The 13,999-nt window shown below is 43.8% G+C and overlaps 2 long non-coding RNA genes across 2 annotated transcripts in view; both read left to right on the top strand.

Moving 5' to 3' along the window:
* On the top strand, nt 579-3,620 carry LOC110400200. The gene is made up of 3 exons (XR_002439696.1): nt 579-893; nt 2,831-2,922; nt 3,013-3,620. It is a non-coding gene; the product is annotated as an uncharacterized LOC110400200 (long non-coding RNA).
* The window catches only part of LOC110399648, a 141,380-nt gene continuing 136,673 nt past the window's right edge, over nt 9,293-13,999 (top strand). Inside the window, exons 1-4 of the long non-coding RNA XR_002439321.1 lie at nt 9,293-9,417; nt 12,192-12,502; nt 13,325-13,468; nt 13,688-13,859. This is a non-coding gene — a long non-coding RNA (uncharacterized LOC110399648). The remainder of the gene's footprint in view (nt 9,418-12,191; nt 12,503-13,324; nt 13,469-13,687; nt 13,860-13,999) is intronic.

Here is a 13,999-nt window from a genome sequence, read left to right as displayed (position 1 = left end):
GTGAGGAGTATTGATTTAACATATCTTCTCCAACAGATCAGGATTAACTGGACAGAATGGCTTCTCCCAGTGTTTAAAGAGAAATGTTTTGTTTGACAGAGAGGTGATGGAGAAACCCACTGCCGCACTGGTTAGATTTTCAAACTCATGCATTAAGAATGAACAACATATCTGAATTCTCTTTTAAATAGTTTCGTGGTGCTAATCCAAGGATTAATCCTACATAGAGGGTAAGGATGCGTTACACGATTTGCTCATGTGCTGCAGTAAGTAATGGTAGCTGGCTTTAGTTGCTGTTATGCTGGTTTAAGACCACTTTCTCACCAGTTTGCTTGAATGTGACCTTCTAATCACAAGAGCTGTGCCTTTTATCAAGCTTGATTTTGGACGCTGGGTGGGACCTGCAAATCCTACAGCTCTGCCATAGAGGCTGAGTATACCGTGCTGGAGACCAGCCACATCTCATTCTTTGTCCATACACACCTCTTGCCAGTTAGGGTTTGCCTGAGAACTCTGGATTTGCTGTGTCATACCCACTTTGCCAATAATATTCTCCACAGACCCATCTGGCCAGCAGGAAGGGATGCAGGTGTAATTCCTGGTCTTCACCTGTTGCATGGCCTTCATTTCACTGCCCGTGTTCCCTTCTCTAGGGGAACTGTTAGGTCAGGGCTTGAAGTGGTGATGGAATATCTGGTGAAGGGCTGTGGCTGGCCCAGGGAGCACAAGCAAAGTGTTTGCACCTGTGATCCCCAGCTGGCCAGAAGGGGTGGACCCAGGAGGAAGCCACCCTGGGCTCAATAAGTGCCAGCCATGGAAAGGAGAACAACTCTTGGAGCTGGAGCTTCCTGAGAAGGAGTGCTGCATGGCCACAGAGCCCCTTTGTCAGTTGGGTGAGCTTAGTTCTTTCTGTATGTGGCTATGGGCCTACTTGTGCCTGTATCACTAAGAACCTGTCAGAAGCAATTTTGTTTCTTTGCGAGCAGAACACCTTCCCACCTGGTTACTGTTTGTATTGGAAGGTGTTTGGGCAACAAACTTGTTTCTGTCTTACATTAGTTCTCTCAAATACTATCTGGGTAGGCCAGGCTCTCAGTCTTCTTGTCTAGTAGTCCCTAATCCACATAACAGCTTCCAAAGGCTGTGGACTGTGCTCAGCAGCAGTGATCCTGAGGCTCAGCTGAAGGGCAGGGCTCGTCATCCTCATGCTTTTTTGTGGGTTGCTCCTGAGAACACAATTCCTACAGCCCTTCCCAGCCATGCGTGGTAGAGCTAGTTGGCCTCTCACCTCTATTAGTCTGTAGCAAAAGGCAGCTGTATAAAATATACTTACTCAGAGAACCCAATCCAAATCCTTCCCCGATCTACCTGTGTGTGGTTCTTCACTGGTAGAAGGTATAAAGAATGCTTGAATTACTGGGGGCCCTGTGTAAGGTGTCTGGTGAAAGGGGTTGTAGAAGAACTGTGTAAAATAGAATATTACAGCATTTTATATAATGTGGCTTCACTCTTAGACTGTATTTTTAGAGAGTTAGAGTGCTTTAGAGAATGAATCTATAATAAAGAGATATTTTCTCTCAATCCAGGATGCTGCTTTTGTGGAAAAATCCTACATAATTTTCATACACTTGTCATTATAGAAATTACAGTGTTAGGTTCTTTGTTACAAACATGGAAAGTTTAGCAGACAATGACTCGCTTCCTCTGAATTGTGATAACTTCTGGAATTGAATGGATTTAATTTAATTACATCCTGCAGAAAGTTATCACTGTCTATTCAGCTCCAGGACATAGCAGAAGGTATGAGTGATTTGCTCTCTAGAAATGGGAGTTTCAGAGTGTAAGTGGTGTAGTCACAGAGAATTTATGTGGACAGTTTCCAATCTAGCTGAATTACTTATGTGAAAACATGAATAAAACAGGTTATATTATGTGTTAATGGCAGCAAGGAGTGCCCTCAATTGTTCAGTTCAGCCACTAATCTGTCTGTAGGGCCTTGCATAAGGACAAGCCTCAGGAAGGCAAGGAAGTAATGTTCTCTAAGGAATCCTGCAGGGTTGTACGTGGAACACATATTTACAGCATTTTATAATTTAGCAATACCACGTAATCACTTTGATCCCTGCTGGAGGGAGTCACAACCTTGAACTGCTCCAGAAGGAATGGAGCTCTAGAGTTTCCAGTGTCACCTGGAGACAGCATGGCCTTTGTTGCAAAGCAGTAGCTGATGCAGTGTGCATGGCTAGCCCATTGCGAGTGCCAAGAAAAAGGAGTCAGCTTCATTGAGAGAGGTCAAAATTAGGCCCCAAAGCCACAGTGATCTGAGCATGTGTGTCAATAAGGCAGATGCACAGAGAGCAGTGAGGTCGCTCTTTCTGGCTCCGGGAAGTCTTTTTGAAGATGTGGTATCTGAATGGATTGCAGCTTGATGAACACAGCCTTTACCAGCTTGCCACATGTCTACATGCTTGGGTTGTAAACAATTGGGAGCAGTACATGGAGCAGTACTGAGCTCACAGGGGCTGTTTGTGACAGTGCAGAGAGTCCAATAGCAGTACTCTTCTCAGCCATGGTCCCCTAAAACATGCTCCTCACACACTAACAACTTTAATAGAAAGGGAAAGCTGTGATTCCACAGCTTTGGGGAAAACAGATGCTGTTGGGACTTGGTTGTCTGCAAGGCCAACTCAGAGCTCCTCCAAGCATCTCTCCCTGGTGACTACTCATCTGTTTTCCACATCTCCCTCCCACACCAAGTGCTTTCTGCCCTCTGAGCACACAGATTGCCAAACGCCATGAGCAAGGATTTTTTTTTTTTCTTTTTTTTCAGGTCTGTCCATTGTGGCATCAGCAGCAATTTACCTTCTCTCAAACCTTGCTGTGGGCAAGTGACTACTGAAAGAGTGATACGCTGTTCCTCAGGTAAAGGCCAGCAGCTTGGGTGTGGAGGAGGGGTAATGTCATTGATGACTTCACTGCCTTAAGCGGGTAACACATCTAAATTCTTACCAGGGAGCTGTTACCCTGTGACAGGATCCCAGAATGAAGCTGATTTCCTGGCTGGTTCTCAGGACAAATCTGTGCTCCCTCCTCCAGGCTGCAGTGCTGGCATTCCACATCAGGACCTGATGAGGGGAAAAGTATGCACACAGAGAAGTCTTACTCCTTTCAGTGATTTTTTTTTTTCCAGTGTCTCTGTTTTTAAAGAGCACAAGAAAACAGAAAATATTTAAGTCATCTTTTAAGGATCATTTTTGTTTATGTTTGTGTTAAAAACATAAAGAAAGAAGCTCCTAAAACCAGACTCTTCACAGTAAAATGTGTAGCGAATAGTGCCACTTCAGTAAATGTTGCCATTCATTTTTCAATAAATTACCAATTTATACTTCTGAATGCGGTAATAAAAAGAGATAAAAGGACAGAAGAAGGAGGAAAAACTTGGGAGGTTTATGTTTACAGCCAAGCATTTGGTTTTATGTTTATCTCATGAAAAGTAACTCTGTATATCATGATAATTGACTTCACCAAGTACCTTTAAAAAAAAAAAGGCTACAAAACAACGTCTTGTGTGAGAGAAGACTGTGCATGGTTTTCTGCTGAGTAAAACATTCTCCTTTGAATCAGTGGTTTAAGCTCTTTACAATGTTCCTATTTTGTGGTTCGTTTGCCCAGTTGGTGGCTGAGAACAAGCAAGGTCATGCCATAAATAAAAGCAAAATGTTTATAGCTCTCTTATAACCCCGAACAAATCATCACTTATCTACCATCATTCCAGACTAATTGATTCCTGAAAACTTTATGGAGCGAGAGCATTTTTCCCCCTCACTTTCTTCCGGTGATTTTCTTGTTACCATTTTAACTGCAGTGATTTGCAAGTAGGTAGGTGTCTGCTGCTCCTGCCCAGGGATTTGGACTGGGCTTGGGAGGGGCCACTCAATTTCTCCTTGGCACCTTTGGGGCTAGGGACAAGAATTGTCGAGCAGCTGAGATGCTGAATTTTTCCATCACTCAATGCAACAAAAGCAAAATTCATTGCCGGTCTATTTTAGAAACAACATTTGTGGCAGTTCCTCTCTGAGTCAGTCAGAAGAGCAGAGAATAAGATTGTGGCAGGCAATAAAAAACCCTGCTGCTCCAATAAGGACTTTAATTACTCACCTCGTTACAGGTGAGACCAAGGGAGGCTGGCAGCAATGCCAGCTCCAGCACAGCTGTGGAGGATTTATTTTTCTCAACGATGAGTGAAAAAGGCTGTAAAAATACTGTGCAAGGTTGGCTAATAAACTGTATTTTATTAGCCATACTTATTACAAGTGTTTACAGGCTAGTGTGCTGATAGGCATTTTGATGAGGTAGTATTCCTTAATTGCAGTCATTCTGGGATTGCAAAACAAAGGATTGAACGCCAAAAAGCTGGAAAACATTACACATGCATATGTCAGGTCAAGATTTATAGGCAGCTAGTGAGCAGCTAGCTTCGCAGCAGATATGTTAAATAGTTACAGTGTTGGCCTCATCCACTAGTTTGTGGCTTGTTTATGGCAGATTGATAGTGCTGATTGGCAGATGGCTCTGACTGCAAGGAAAATGCAGGTGCTTTATCTAGTGATCTCCACGGAGCATTTCAGGCCACTGAGGTCCTATAGCAGAGCAGTGAGCTGACAGCATCCCCTTGTTATTTGGCATCTATCTTACCCCTGGTTTTCTTTGGTCCACAGTGAATGTGGGCAGTGAGAGGTAAGACCTGAGCAGCTTCCCAGCCCATCAAAACAAGCTCCTTACAAAGTCAAGAGCTAATCTTGGGTTTTTTGAATCTCAGTCCAACACCACAAAGTTCTACCTTGGTTTTCCTTGTCTGGGTTTATGGTACAATTTACCTCTCCTAATTCCTGCTGGCAAACTGGCATCTTGCAGGTTAGAGCCATTTTCTAAAGCGCTTCCAGCCAGAAACAGCAGTGTGCTTCCTCGAAATGCCACTTGGAGAGAGGCTGTGATATCCTCGCATGTTGGCAGCATTTCATCTCTGGCTATGATACACCGATAGCAGCACTCTAATCAGAGTAATGACAAGCTAGTGGGAAATTAAGATTAATTTGAGAAGAGGCTCTGTGAAAACACCTTTGTGCTTATTGTCTTTGAGTATCAGCTTGTTGCCTTTCAGTCACACAACTGAAAACATGCTCTGCTTACAAGCAGAAAGGTTTTTACTGATTTTTTTTCTCATTGTGCATCCTTTTTGCCCTACCTTTTTGCTAACAATCCTGCAAATCTACTATGAGTCATCAGAGACCTGCTGTCTTTACTCTTTATTGCCTAACCTACAGTAGTAAATGTTTTGCAAGCAGGGCATTTCTACAAGCCCACCATGGGCTGATGGTTTGCTCAGGTGCAAGTGCATCGTGCTTAGCAGTGAGCCATACACACAAAGGCAGTCCTGCAGTTCTGACAGCTTGCAAGAGAAAGGGGCTGGGGGAAGCAGGTTGTGTTCAGAGCAGTAGTCACCAAGTCCATGTTTTAAAAGAAATGAGATACCTAAAGATGTAGATCAGTGAAAGTTGCACAGCTACATACCTATGTAAATCCTACTTTGCACCAGTGACCATTTTAGGAGTCTTAATCCCATTCAGATCTGACTTTTTGTCTTGGCATCTCCCTGCTAAAGAGTAAAAAGTAGGTATTCCCAATTCTGTTGAAGAATACATCTGTAAATATCGATGATGGGGATGGAGTTTCTGATCTGAAGCCCAGTAAATCCCCACTGGGAGAATTTCTGTTAATTTCTTTGGGTTTAATGGATATCCCAGAGGGCTGTTTTTTTCCCAGGTATGAAAGGATCACATGGATTTATGGCTTCTCTTCTCTCCCTGAGCTGACTGTCCTGTTACTGTTTGCAAATGGGGAAAAAAAAGCAAGAATATATATATATATCCTAATGTTTTAGGATGTCAGTGGTGGCTTTGGACTGTCATGGGAATGTGGAGCATTCATGAGTGGTATAGTAGGTGCTCTGTATATTTTGCTGTGAAGCAAGGAGCACAGATGAGGTGGTCATTCATTTTAAGATGTGGTTTTTCCATGCCACTGTCTCTGAACTGAAACAGGATAAGCAGCATCCATTTTCTGGTTGAACTTGTGGGGAAGCTTGCATAGGGGTGTAATCACGGTAAACAGCTTTTCACCAGAAACATTTCTGCAGCATTCAAGTGGTGATTGAAACATTCTCTGTTGTGACAGCTTCTAAACAATACAGATAGGCAGTACAGATGGACCATCTTGCTGTCGCATTACCAAAAGCAACCTCTTTTCTTGCAACCAACTGCAGAATGGACTATTGTTCATCATTAACAAAGAAAAGAAAGAAGACACTTCACTGAATCATTGATACTCCATCTTGTCCTTAAAGGTTGCTTATCTAAATATTAAGTACAACCTTATGCATTTATATGGCGGCTGGAGGTTGCTTTTTGAGAGACAAATTTATCTTTAAAAAAAAAAAAGGAAATCCAGCAGAACTGTCTGCATTTCTCACAAATCAACTGAGTGCTCATTTCCTGCTGAACAGTCTTTGAGCTTCTCATTTAAGTTCAGAGAGTGCAGCGTTCATTTGTCAAGCTGAACAGAGAAGGGAAAAAAAAACAAGTGGAGGAATTAGAGTTGAGTCTGTCAGCCTGTAAGTGCCCTACAGCTTGAAGTTATGAGCAAGTTGATTTTGCTTGTTTGATGAGCACAAGAGGATAGTGGCTGTATGTGTTAACACCTGCACTGGAGGATCAAGGACTAATCATGCCAAATGAATGAGATTCACAGAAATACAACTCTATCTCCCTCCCTGTGTTCCGCATAAAATGGCGGATGGCCATCAGATTGTAGGATGGGGACATAAGACTTAATGATCTACAGGAAAGGGGATTGTCAGATGTCAAATTTAAGAGAAGGAAAAGACTGAGGCTAAACATCCAAAAAGTGTAGATACCTTGTAGAGATGTAGAAATTCCATGTCCGTGGAGTACGCTGTGCTGCATCCTGTGATTTTTAGCACTTTTGACAACAAGAGAGGAGAAGGAGAAGTCTGCATGGCAAAAAAACTCATAGGGTTCTTTTGCTAGAGGAGGCTGTGCTGCTGTACGAGGAACACACGTGTTTGGTGGTTTAGTCCATGGTAGCAGAAACCTTGGGCACACAAGTATGTGCCTGACTTAACCAAACTCCTTAAAACCTTTACAAAATTTTCCCCATAAGGTCTCAAACCTGTCACGCTGAACTAAGCTTTACTGGTTAGACCAAATTCTTTATGTCCCAGATTGTGCTTGTGAATTGACACAGGTAGTGCTAAAGATATTATGCTTCTTTCTAGAAAGTATTGACTGAAGGAAAAATAATACTCTTAAGTCCAGGCTGTGATGTGTGCAAAGAAAGCATCTAAGATAAAGCCTCTTGTGTCTATCTTGTGGTCATTTACTTTTTTTTCAGTGAGATATGGAAGATGCACTTGTCTGGGACTGATCCAGCACTTTTTGGCTGCAAGGGGAGAAGAGATACTAAGAGACTGAATCTTGGGTCTGTTACGAGTTATTACAGAGATATCATGATTGATGCTGGCCTGATGGGACAAACTGAGGTGTAATGGGGTAGATTTTTTCTTCTAAGTGTATGCAACCCCCATGGTAGTGAACATATGAGGACAGGAGATTGTCTCTACTAAAAGGTTACATACCAAAGGGCAGAGGATGCACTGTCGTGAATGGTGTGGACTTGCAGAAAGTACAGAGCAGGTCAGAGCCTGGTCCCTGTGATGCAATAGCCTCATCTCTCTGAGTCTCATTTACTTCAAGTTTCAGAAGAGGTTCAGGACTACTGAGAAATGTTGAAACTGATGGTCTGGTTAGATTTGAAATCCCTCCACCAGCAGTATCCCTGCTTAAAATTCTTAGTTATCAGATAGCTTCTTCATCACAGATTATTGGCTTTTCATGTTGCTCAAGTGCAGCATTTTCATCAGATCGCATGTGTTCTGATCACTTTCTGGCGTTTTTTCTTGTTGTAAATAGAGTTTATTCAGCTACAGTTTATATAACCACTATCCAGATAATACCTTCCTAATGACCACTTTCCCTGGAGAGACACAATTATATCTCTTTCCCCACTTGTGCCAATTGCATTTGAGTTTGCTGCAGAGCCAACCATGGCCACACTATTGTACTAGGGCAGATGGGTGGGAGCCACAAAAGCACAAATTGGAAAATTCCCAATCTCTTGGCAAGAATGTTGGTTTACTTCTTTTTGCTTTAGGGGTTCCCACCAAATGAGTAGGCTAGAAAAACTTTTCTGTACTTTCAGACTTTTTCACGCACATTAAGGGACATGATTCAAAGGAAAATTAGAAAGCTTGTGTGTAGTGAGGATTGCAAACAGGAAACATAAAAAAAATTCTGCCTTATGGAGTGTTGTTTGCGTGGGCCATGGGCTCACTTTTGCAGAGGTATGCATTGTTTCCTTTTAAGAAGGTTGGATTCCATCTGAGCTGCTACAGATGCAGGCAACCTGGGGATTGAGGGCAGGAAAGGGCTGGAGTACAAGAAAGAGGTCATCATGAAGAGCAGCCAATAGCTCAGCCACCAGCTGGTTACATTGCCTAAATTCTTCCTGCGATAATTGGAAGTGATGGGTTTCCAAAACCTGCCTCCAATACCAGGGCATCTGGACTGAGGAGTGGTACTCAGCATGGGACGGCTAGCTGCTGCCTTCTGCAAGCGATGGCATGCAAAGCTGATGTGCATGACATGGTAAAGCCTATATCCCTTTCTCGAGGTGTACCTGTCAATAATTTGGGTGACTGCGTGCATTTAGCCTGTAGCAGGAAAGGCTGCAGGAAGACTTCATTGCAGCCTTCTGATATTTAAAGGGAGATTTATAAACGAGAGGGAAATCAACTTTTTACAAAGGTAGATAGAGATAGAACAAGGGAGAATGGTTTTAAATGAAAGGAGGGGAGATTTAGATTAGATGTCAGGGGGAAGTTTTTTACTGAGAGAGTGGTGAGGTGCTGGGATAGGCTGCCCAGAGAGTTTGTGGGTGCTCCGTCCCTGGAGGTATTCAAGGCCAGACTGGATGGGTCCCTGGGCAATCTGGTCTAGTACTGGATCTAGTGTCTGGTAGCCCTGCCTGTGGCAGGGAGTTGGAGCTTGATGATCCTTGGGTTCCCTTCCAACCCAAGCCATTCTATGATGTGACCTCTTGTCCTAAGTATGGCAAGGGAAGGTGCAAGAATGTCCCTGTTGTGTCTTTCCTGCAGGCCTGAGCTCTGCAATGTGGAGAGATCTCAGGGGAAGGAGAAAAAGACTCCAGATGCCAAACAAGGTGCACTTCTCTGAGCTACCAAGTCAGCATTACCTTTTTCACTTCCCCAGCCTGTCCTAGGTGAGGCCAGTGAAGAGCAGGTCTTTGTCAAGGTATTCTCTTGTGGGTAGGTGACAAGCTGAACACTCTGGAAACAAGAATGAGATCTAAAAAGTCTTTCACTGAGCTTCTAGGTGCCTGCATGTTTAGACATCTGCTAATAGGCCTGGTATAGTGGCCAAATTTTCATAGTATTTTCTAAAAAAAAAGAAAAAAAAAAAGGAAGTATTCATTTTAATGTGTTTGAAGTGGAGAGACTGAAATTATTCACTGGCCGGTATTCCTAAGCTGCAGATTTGGCTGCTTCAGAGAGTGAGTGAAATGCTCTTAGGAATTCTGCTGAAACCTGTGTGATCTCAAGTCACCAGAAGGCGGTGATAATTAGCTAATTATCAACACGGATGCAAGTATTTAATTCTGTAACTTTTACTCTCACTTGGCCCAAGGCTCCCTGTTTTGGCAGGGGGACCACAGGAACTGTGCTATGACATGGACCTATGTGGAAGTAATACATATCAGAGGTTTCCCATTACATGATGAGAGAGAGAAAAGTGAATTGGTTCTTGATGACTTCACTAGTTGTTAATCGCAAGAGCCCACTCTTCCTCATGATTCTTTGTCAACAGTTAATTACAAGTAATAACCTACAGCAGCCTGATGGGTAAGTTATGGCACTATGTGGCATGCCTGCACCCCCCAAGGAAGGCCGTTACTGCCCAAAACACATGGGCAATCTGGAGTAGACAAATGGACAGCAGGATTGAGCAAAATGAGTCACCTGTAGACTGTGTTAGGTTTCAGCAGGAAGTTCACAAAGTAGTAGCAGTGAATTTAAATGTGGAATATTTATAAATTCTTCCATATCTTTAATGTTCTGTGGAGATGTAGCTGATGCTGCAATTCTTAAAATTGCACTGAAATGTGATATATGACATACACAATGGTCCAGAATATTTCAGCATGTCTCTCCAAATTACTACCAGTATGCTGAAGATGTTTTCAACATAAGTCTGTACGGGAAAATCACTGCTAGCTCAGTGGTGCAAGTGTCAATGCCAAACCTTGTGACAATGGATCAGAGCCTTCATTGCTTCCAAATGGCACGTTTCTGCTTTGTTGCCTAACAAGCGATGTTCTGTGAGTAGAAATTGAGCCTGTGGTTCCTTCTTGGGCCAGATGGCCTCTCAGACCTGAAGGCCAGGCTCTGGTCTCATTGACATGAGGCTGGATTCACTACAGTGCCACATCACCCTTTGTAATGTTTGAGCCACTCAGCTGTTGCAGACAAGTGACATAGAGCCCTGAGTGTGGCTAAATAATCAACTAGGCCTTTGTGGTTTGCCGCAAAGCTTTAAATCCCTCTGTGGGCCCTGCAGTGAATAAAGCCCTGGCAGGAATTAGCCCCAAATGACTAATAGCAGCTGTCTCTGACAAAGGAGTCAGCAGCACTCAGGCTCTCAGAGGAACAGCAGCAGGTTTTTGGTCCAGGAAAAAAAGAGGGAAAGTGAGCTACAGGGCTCTGAGTAACAGGCTGGCAGAGGAAATTCATCCCCAGCAGCAAGTGATTTAAACAGGCAAACTGATTCTGCTGCTTTCTTGCAGCAGCATCATTTATCTGTTGTTTTGGTTATTTATTTATAAGGAAGGGATTTGCAGAATAACTGCCCAGTTTGTAGAAGCTTCCCAAGTCCATGGTTGATTTTTGTACTGCAAAGGTTGCTCACGGCAGTAAGACCCACCAGGTGGCTCAGAACCTGGCCATGGAGCACTTGAGTAATGTGAGCAGTATCCAGTCTCCTGTTAGCTGGGCTGCATCACTTTGCTGCGTTCTCATTACACTGGGTTGAAGCTCTTCCCTGCTTAGTGCAAACCTTGCTAAACCTTCCCACAGCTTTGTTCACAGTGGCTGCCCCAGATTTCAGATATCAACAGAGGTAATGAGAAATGATGAGCCCTAATACTGATGGAGAGACTGCCACTGGTCAGGGCTGTCCCTACCCAGTTGGCTTGGGCTCAGCCACAGGTCCATGTGGTGACCCTCCAGGGTTGGGTGGAAGATGCCTGACAGTGTTTTCCAAAACTCTTCAGCACCTGTTCTGCACTGGCATGGCTCAGTGGCAGAATAGCTGTGTCTGGACCTCCCCCAGCCATCCCCAACCTGGCTGTAAAATGCCAACTTCATGTGTTGCTACCCATTAACACGGCATTCCTGGAACTGCCAGAATGAGGCTTAACCTTAATTTACCCTTTATTTCATCAAGTTTTACCCCTTACTGTATACAGAGTACAATGCCCTGAGCACAATGCCTCCAATCAATCCCATTTAAGATAGGCATCTCTTCCCAGCCTAGCTCTGGCGGTAAGAGAAATGGGAGATGATGAAGCCTTGTGTTTGTTCAACGCTGTTTGGAATTTACAGCGCTATGTAAATGATTTATTGCAGTTGTAAATAATTGATGCCTCTGGAAATGGATTCCTGTCAACAATACATTCAAACCCAGGCCTTCGTTCTAGCCTCATGGTGGCAATATGCATTTAATGGGGAAATTGGACTGGTTGCTTTAGGTTCTTATTTATGTCTTGAAATGTAGTGCTTATATAGCTGGTGGTGGTTCTGCCTTCTGTAATAGGCTAAGTGTGAGGTAGGTGGATGTCCAGGAGCTGTACGAGTGAATGGCCCACAGCACGTCAGTGGGAGCTTCTGGATGGGAGTCCCTGTGGGACAGGACCAGGGCTCTTGCCCTGCTGTTAGATTTGTTTCCCACCTGCTCCAGCAACTTCTCTTCTGTTGACAGGAATTGAATGCTCCCTGCTGATGTGAGACCAGGACACCTTGTGACTGTAATGGAGCTGGCTGTTCCCCTGTAGAGCAGCCACTGTCACTCCTACCAGGAAAAACATCAGCACAGAAAATAAGGAGATATCACACTCACTGAGGAGTGGGCATTTTTCTGAGAACTCACCACCACCACGTGAACTGACTGCAAAGGAGAACGAGTTCAAGGACGGAAAGGTTCCTCACTGGGAATCATGGATCTGCTGGGTTAAGTTTGAATGTTGATATCTGCATCTTCAGACACACTGACCTGTGGGCTCAGCTGTGACAGTAAGTATAGTTCTGTGAAGTGAAACACATTGCTTATGTATTTTAGAAGCTAGTATGAGAAGATTTTATGGATGTAGGGATAAATGTAATAGAAAAATAATTCAACTTGTTCCTCTGGAGTCAGTAATCTCAAATAGCCAGAGGTGAGGTGCTTCACCTAGTGCCTGATGACTATTTTCAATCATCTCATTAAGTGCCTGGTTTCGTGGTGACTGCAACACATTATCTCCAAGGGGATTAGCACACTGAATACTGACTAATTGAGACCTCACAATCGTTCTGTCACAAATATCAATGGAAAGGAGGAAAAACTGTTTATTTTCTAAACAAGATGCTTCAAGGGAAGGAATTATCTTCCAAAAATAGAAGCCAACACTTTCAGAAGTCACTTCTGATTTTAAGGTGTCACTGTTGTTCGATACATAACTTGGTACAGCTTAAGGGCTGCGGGTTTTAGAGAAGTGGAGCCTGTCTTCACTGTGCTTCTTAGTGGGTTGTACATAGGGACCAGCAAACAGTGCAGAGAGAATATAAACTTCAGCTTCTCTGTTCCAGGGGCTCGGCTGGGAAGGGATGAAGACTTCCCCTTTATTTTTTTTAAATTTCATTTTGCTTGTGGCCCAAAGCAAAACCACATTTGAGCACATGGCATGAAGAGATGAACTGAGATTGGCTTGCTGGCAGCTTTTCTCTGAACTCTTAGTTCTCCCTTTCCTTTGGGTAATTTTCTGGCTGATTGACATCCAGTTTTCATTATTTTCTGCCATATACATCATGCTGGTGGGTTTGTCTGTATTGTGAGGCTGTTTTCTCAACCTCTAGGAAAACTGAGACCCAGTGATGTGCTGCTGAAGTCTCTAATAACACATCATGCCCACAGTACCTGCTGAAAACCCACTGAAAGGCCAGCAGGAAGAGTCAGAGGGAATTCAGCCTCACCCCAGTCCTAGCTGTGAAACAAGCAGGGTAAGCAAACAGCCTTGCTAACTCAAGCAGAGGCAAAGCAGGATGTTTGCTGGCATTGCCCCCCATGCAGCCTGTTTCTGACAGCTCGCAGCTTTGCCATTTTGTGCCTTGCTGTTTGCTGGGGTGGGGTTTTTACTCCCAAAGATAATTCTGTAACTGCAAACCTGTTTTTTCCCTGAACGTTAGGTGCTCACACGTGTGCTTTGCTCCTGTCTGCAGTGAGAAGACAACCCTGCCTGTCCTAGCAGATGGCTCCACACATGTATGGAGAGAACATTAAGCAAAGCCATGAACAAGGTTTCCCTGAGCAGTACTGGTGGCTCTGGCTGTGGGGCTGGAAGTTTGATGACAGTTGTGAGTGACCGTCGTGCCTGAGTGGGCCAGCTGAAGGGTAATGGATTTAATTGCTCTTTGGAGCAGAGGAGAGAGGCGTTTTTTTCCTTTCCTTTCCTTTCCTTTCCTTTCCTTTCCTTTCCTTTCCTTTCCTTTCCTTTCCTTTCCTTTCCTTTCCTTTCCTTTCCTTTCCTTTCC

Source organism: Numida meleagris, chromosome 5 (assembly GCF_002078875.1).
Source record: "Numida meleagris isolate 19003 breed g44 Domestic line chromosome 5, NumMel1.0, whole genome shotgun sequence".
Taxonomy (NCBI): domain Eukaryota; kingdom Metazoa; phylum Chordata; class Aves; order Galliformes; family Numididae; genus Numida; species Numida meleagris.
The sequence above is the reverse complement of the archived record's forward strand: the minus strand, read 5'-3'. Positions and strand labels throughout refer to the sequence as shown.